We start from the raw sequence: 6,296 nt of genomic DNA, 5'->3' as shown, positions 1-6,296 counted from the left end.
CTCTCTAGTGTGGGGAAAGTACCCGTCTGGTTCCCGGGATAGTCCTCCCCGAATCCTGTCACTGAGAGCTCCTGCGACTGTTCCAACCCAGAGGCCTGGCATCTGCTTTATTTCCTCGGAAAAGAACAAAATACAGGGTGTGGCATGCAGGCTCCTGAGGGTGGGGCAGGCTGTGTCACCCAGGGTGCATTTTTTTCTTTTCCTGTCCTGTGACTGCTGGGAGCAGCTACTTCCTCTCAGGAAAAATGGCCATTTCGGTTTGGGGGCCGATGAGCAAATGTTCCTGGCTGCTGTTTTTCCAAGTCTCCCTGCAGTGCTTCCACCCCAGCATCTCCTTAGGCACCTCCACTCCCTGTCTCCCTCCCTGCACCAAAGCCTCGGGTGAGTAGCTGCAAATGAAAACTCTTGTGCTCTGGGTTAAAAAACAAACAAACGAAATGAAACTGCAGCTTTCTCTACAACCGGCTCCAGACTCCACCAGGCGAGCAGCCTGCCGCCTCTCACTGCTGGATGTTACGTGGGCTGCAGGTCTCCGCTCTGGTGCTCCGGGCTGTGGAGCCCAGCTGGTTCCCGTCTCTATCTTCTGAGGAAACAGACCCTCCCATAGCCAGGTGCTCCCTCCTCACTCTCGGCCCGCCGCCTGCTGCCCCTGGAAGCTGGGTCCGCTCCTCCGGTGACCTCGCCCTTCCTACTGGTCCCCAGGTGTGTTCTGTCCTTCCTTGATATAAGTCTCCTCAGCTGGACCTCAGTTGGTAATTCCAGGCGAATGTTCTCCGATTTTGTTTTTCCAATCTGGTCCTGGGATGAGGTACATGACAGGTCTGCCTATTCGGCCACCTTTTTTGCTGCTGGCATAAATTATTATTAGCTGTTGTCCTCTTGCAATTGTTTTCAGTGATTTTTAATGACCATCAATCTTCAATCCTGGCTCTGTCCAGCCCTAAAGTGTTGGCTTGTCTGAAGTTACACCATCTCGGATCAAGCCCTGGCTTCCTGCTTCCCAGCTGAGGATGGTCCCCAAACTCTCCAAGCTTCCATCTATTCATCTGAGAAATGGGGATTAGGATTATTATGATGACCAAATGCCATAATCCAGAGCAGAGTGAGTGAACCATACATTCTGCACTATCTACAGGTAAATGCCACGGGGATTTTGGATGCATTTTTCTCCCCCATTTTGCTTTTCTAGCTATACTTCCTAAGTTTTTCATAATGATTACCTGTTTGTTTGTTTTTAACTAACAAAAAATAGTAACAGAAGAAACTGCTGGAAGAATAATGGCCAATGTCTCACTAAGAACCCTTAAAAACAGCCACTATCAATTTATTCACTGAAAGCTCTAAATGGCAGGAAAACAAGCCAAATTAATGATGTGCTTACTGTCCCATCCACAGGAACAGGACATAAGGAACAGATGACATTATTTTTCATGAGCCAGGTAACTGGTTTAGTTAATTGTTTTATTTGGTGATTTATATTCACACTAGAGGCCCAGTGCCCGAATTTGTGCACCAGTGGGGTTCCTCAGCCTGGCCTGCAGGATTGGGCTGAAACCAGCTCTGCAACATCCCCCAAGGGGTCTCGGATTGTGAGAGAGCACAGGTCAGGCTGAAGGACCCCACCGGTGCACAATTGGGGCCAGGGAGGGACACGGGAGGTCGGCCAGCCCGGGAGGGATTGTGGGAGGGCACCAGGGCGTATCCGGCCTGTCTCACTCAGTCCTGATTGGCTGGACCCCAGCAGCAAGCTAACCTACTGGTCAACTGTCTGCCCCCTGGTGGTCAGTGCATGTCATAGCAAGTAGTTAAGCAGCCTTAGCATATCATTAGCATATTACACTTTGGTTGAACAGACAACCAGAAACTTAGTATATTAGGCTTTTGTTAAATAGGATACTCTACTTTTACAACAAACCAGTGCCTTTCTGATTAGATTATGAATAGGTCAGGAGTTACAGACTGAAATTAAGGCACAGTTCACTCATGTCTACTGACAAATCCAGTTTGCTAGGACAAATTGTAAAATCAGTCCAATAGAAGTCAAGAATGTCATTTTTTATTTCCTTCTTATTTTTCTACACAAGGCAAGAGGGGGAAGGACACCAGCTTCCCAGATGGATCACTGGTCAGCAAGCTTTAGCAAGACAAGGCCTAGACTCGCATGCCAGAGATTCTGCCAACAGCTCACATATTTCAGTGCATCCCACATATTTGAGGGCTCAGCAACCAAAGCAAAGCAGGGGGAAACAATGATGGTGGAAGCTGGCTTGGTTGAGAAAGTCCAAGGGCACAGTAGTTCTTTACCTCCCTATCCAACCACGAGAACAGTGCACTCCATACCCAAGCATTGTGCTGAAATGACTCTAGGTGAGTGCTTTTGGCCTCATGTCCCTAATCTTCTGTCCATCTGTCCTCAGGTGGTCATCCTGTGATGCATTGAATGTCAGTAAAAAATTTTAACAAGGATGGGGTCAAGGATAGGTAACCAGGCATAACTCCAAGTTTCCCACTCCCAGACATGGGCGCGTCAAGGTCCTGATTAGACCCTTGTAACTGTAAATCAAGGACGTTTGTAGTTTCTGTGAATAAAAGCTCGCTGGGCACAAAGCTCGGGGCTGTTACAGGAGAGGCCTGTGGCAGATGCTGGCCAGCTCAATAAATCCTCACTTGCTGTTTAAGACCTAATTGGAGTCAGTGGCCTTATTCTCGTGAATGTTGGTCCACAACAATCCCTTCCTAGACTTCAAGGACCTCTCACGCATTTTATAATTTTTCTGTGTTGTGTGACAATTCTAAATCTTCAGAGATTATCATAAGGTACAACCCAAGCAAGAATGTTTTGATGATATAAGGGCACTCTAAAATTTCAAAACACCATTAAGAATAATAATGGTAACTATCTGGTAGGGACTATGTGTTAGCACTATATTACTTATCCTCCATAATTTTACAATACCCCCAGGGACAGGCATTTTTTAATTTTTATTTTTTGGTTAATCTTCACTCAAGGATATTTTCCCATTGATTTTTAGAAAGAGTGGAAGGGAGAGGGAGAGACACACAGAGAGAAACATTGGTGTGAGAGAGACACATAGATTGGTTGCCTCTAGTACGCGCGCCCCACGAACCTGCAACTGAAGTACGTGACCTTGACAGGAATTGAACCCAGGATCTTTCAATCCTCATTCCAACACTCTATCCACTGAGCCAGTCAGTTAGGGTAAGCCAAGCATTTTTAATCCCCCTTTCACAGATGAGGCAATGGACACTGTATGAGGGGAAGTATCTTGCCCATGGTTACATGGCTGTTAAGAGAAAGAACCAAGATTTGGACCCAGAACTATTTAATTACAAACCAGTGGCCTTAATAACTATATATTTGTTATTTGATTATTACCTGTCTTTGCCTGACCACCATTGTGTATACCTAATTAAATAGCTCCTAAATAAATACTTGTGGCATGAACGAAGGCTACCTCCCCTCAAGACCTAGGGAACAGGGGCATAATGGGGTAATGGCAGGTCATGGTTTGTTTCGCAGTTCATTGAAATAGCAGGGCCAGTATCCTTGTGCCCCTAACAAGTCCTGCCAACTCCATGGCTCCCTATTACAGAAGCAGGTGAAGTATGGTACCTATTTGCTTTGTTTAACAATGGACAGGTTATTCTGATTTTCTGAATTGTATAAATCATTCCATTCGATTGAATGCCTTATTGATTGAATGACTATCCCATTGATTGTGATCTTACTGGTTATGGAAGCACATTCTTCTGTACCTGGGAAACAGGACAGCACAATTAGCCTAAATTGTTTTAGTGGCCACAGGTGGTGTGTTCCAGCTGCCTCAGTGGTCCCAAGACCAGGACAGCACAATTACTCTAAATTGTCCTGACAACTCAGTGGTCGGGAGACCCAAGGGCTCTAGATAATGTGTTTCTATCAACTCAGTGATCCGGAGACCCAAAACTGTAATTTAGATAACATGCCTAAGTTTAACCCAGGTTACCCAAGGGTGCTAGATAATGTATATCTGTCAATTCAGTGACCCCGAGAACTGAAACTGTAGTTAACATGCTTAATTCTGCTTCTGTAATCTGCTTTTTTGTGAGCCAGGTGCCTCATTCCAAACCCTGAGATGTAATCAATACCTTTGTGATTTTTGCCTATATAAGTCTGGTTTTGCCACCATCTTATTGCTATGAGATTTGGGAATGGCCCCTCATAGTCCCGGATTGCAATAAATGTGACTCTTTAATTCGACTTCTGGAGGCGTCCTTCTGTGATTCGCGGGGTACATTACAACACAGGAATTCCTAGTTATATTGCAGAAACACTTTATATTGGGACTTTTGCAGAATTTAATTTTGAAAATATTATATATGCTAGCTCAATCAGCTCAAGTTGTTATAGAACTGAAAATGTTCAATTAAGCAGAAAACATGAACAAAATATTTTATGAGAGGAAAAAACTAAATCTAGCCTTAAAGGGGGAATTTCTATACCCAGATATCTAATCCCCCAAAATATATGGCTGGCATTGTTCTCCTACAGAAAACTAAAGTCACTTCTACAGGCATCTATTAACATAAAAACATCAAAACCTGTAAAGAATTTTTGTGAGTTTATTTGAGCCAAACTGTCGACAATTGCCGGGAAGCAAAACTTCAATGAATTGAGATAATGCTCCGGAGAATGGCAGGTTACATCTATATTTATACATTGCAATCAAAGGAAGGGTCGTAGGTGGGTTACATGAAATCATTGGTGATAGACCAGAGAGGCGGGAGAAAGCAAAGCAAGGGTGAGGAATGGGGAGGGGGAACCCCTGGGATTAGATAAAAAGTAAAATGATAGACACATACTTAGGTGGGTACAGGAACAATTAACATGATAACAATGAAGGAATTTGTGGTATCTGTTCTGGCTCCCAGGCACATTAGGTTGTGCCCCAAGGGGTCCAGAAAAAGGGAAGTTACAAGTTACCCAGATATTTCAAGGGTATGTTATTAGATAGGCTCACTTACGGTAAAGGTTGACCTTGTCAGTGAAGATACTGGCCTAGGTTGTAACTACCCACCATAACTGCTTTTAGTTAAAGTTTAATTTCAGACCATTCTTTGTGGTTACTTTAGGTCTCTGAGTTTGCAAGACCGCTACGCAGGTCTTGTCAGGTTAGTATGTGGCCCTATCGTCCACACATCTCATTTTTCTGACACAAAATGACTTCTTCCTGATTCTTCTCAACAACCAGTTTTACATCACCTGTTCTTCTATTTATTCCAGCTCATTCTTCCCAGAGACAGTCTTGCCACACCAAGCGGGTGCATGCACCTCTGCTCATCTCTTTCTCCTGAATGCCTTCCCTTTGTCTCTGGAAACTAGGAGCTTTTGAATGCTAACTCCTCAGCTGCATCTCTAGAGGCACTTTGCTACTAAAGCCATTGTCTATGGAAGGTCAAGGCCACCTGGGGTCTTTTAAAGGCAATCAGGAAACCGGTTACTCAGTCTGGCTTTCAGAAGATGTTTTTAAAAGGGAGGAAGTCAATGGATTATTAATGAGTTTGTAGAAAGGATTTTGAACATTTACTTAGGCACTCAGTGCAGAACCGTGAACTCACTAGGGAGCATCAAGGAGAGGGTCAGACAGAGGTTGCTGTGGGAGTGGGAAGGCCCAGCAGTGGCCCTGCACATGCTGGGTCAGCGTGATGAGAAGGCCCCAACTGAATGCAGGAGGCAGCAGCTAAAAGCAGGCCTGCCCATCAGAAAACATGTCACAGGAGGAAGGACTTGCAGTTAAAAGAATAAATCTCATTTTGGTACATCAGGATAAAGCTGATGAATATTCTATTGCGATCTCCCCTAAACACCAGCCTTTGAAGCCAGCAAAATGAAGGTCCCAGTGTATGCTCTCTCCTTCCCAGGAGCACACCCACCCCTCCCCCGCCACTTCTTTCCCCACAGTCATGCATCTCCTAAACCAGTGATGGCGAACCTTTTGAGCTCGGCATGTCAGCATTTTGAAAAACCCTAACTTAACCCTGGTGCTGTGTCACATATAGAAATTTTTTGATATTTGCAACCATAGTAAAACAAAGACTTATATTTTTGATATTTATTTTATATATTTAAATGCCATTTATCTAGAAAATCTAGATGCCAAGCAGTTGGCAGCCATCAGTAAACCCTGTCTTCCCTAAAGCAGGGACACTTGAGAGTAAATGGTTCGCACTTCTCCCCAACAAGAAGGTAAATAACTTAAATCACCCTATTCAGGGAGACAGACAGCAGGAGGCAT

The 6,296-nt window shown here is 44.5% G+C and overlaps 1 long non-coding RNA gene across 4 annotated transcripts in view; it reads left to right on the top strand.

Annotated features, from left to right (window-relative positions):
- Nucleotides 1-210: 210 nt before the first annotated feature.
- LOC107182499 overlaps nt 211-6,296 on the top strand; it is a 12,798-nt gene continuing 6,712 nt past the window's right edge. For 2 of the 4 annotated variants that reach the window (XR_001513216.1, XR_001513215.1), the window contains exons 1-3: nt 211-381; nt 896-1,135; nt 1,396-1,439. This is a non-coding gene — a long non-coding RNA (uncharacterized LOC107182499). Of the gene's footprint in view, nt 382-895; nt 1,136-1,252; nt 1,440-6,296 lie in introns of all 4 variants that reach the window. The other 2 variants (XR_001513213.1, XR_001513214.1) reach the window with 1 other exon arrangement.

Source organism: Myotis davidii, unplaced genomic scaffold (assembly GCF_000327345.1).
Source record: "Myotis davidii unplaced genomic scaffold, ASM32734v1 scaffold1857, whole genome shotgun sequence".
NCBI lineage: Eukaryota > Metazoa > Chordata > Mammalia > Chiroptera > Vespertilionidae > Myotis > Myotis davidii.
This window is presented reverse-complemented; position numbering and strand designations above follow the sequence as displayed.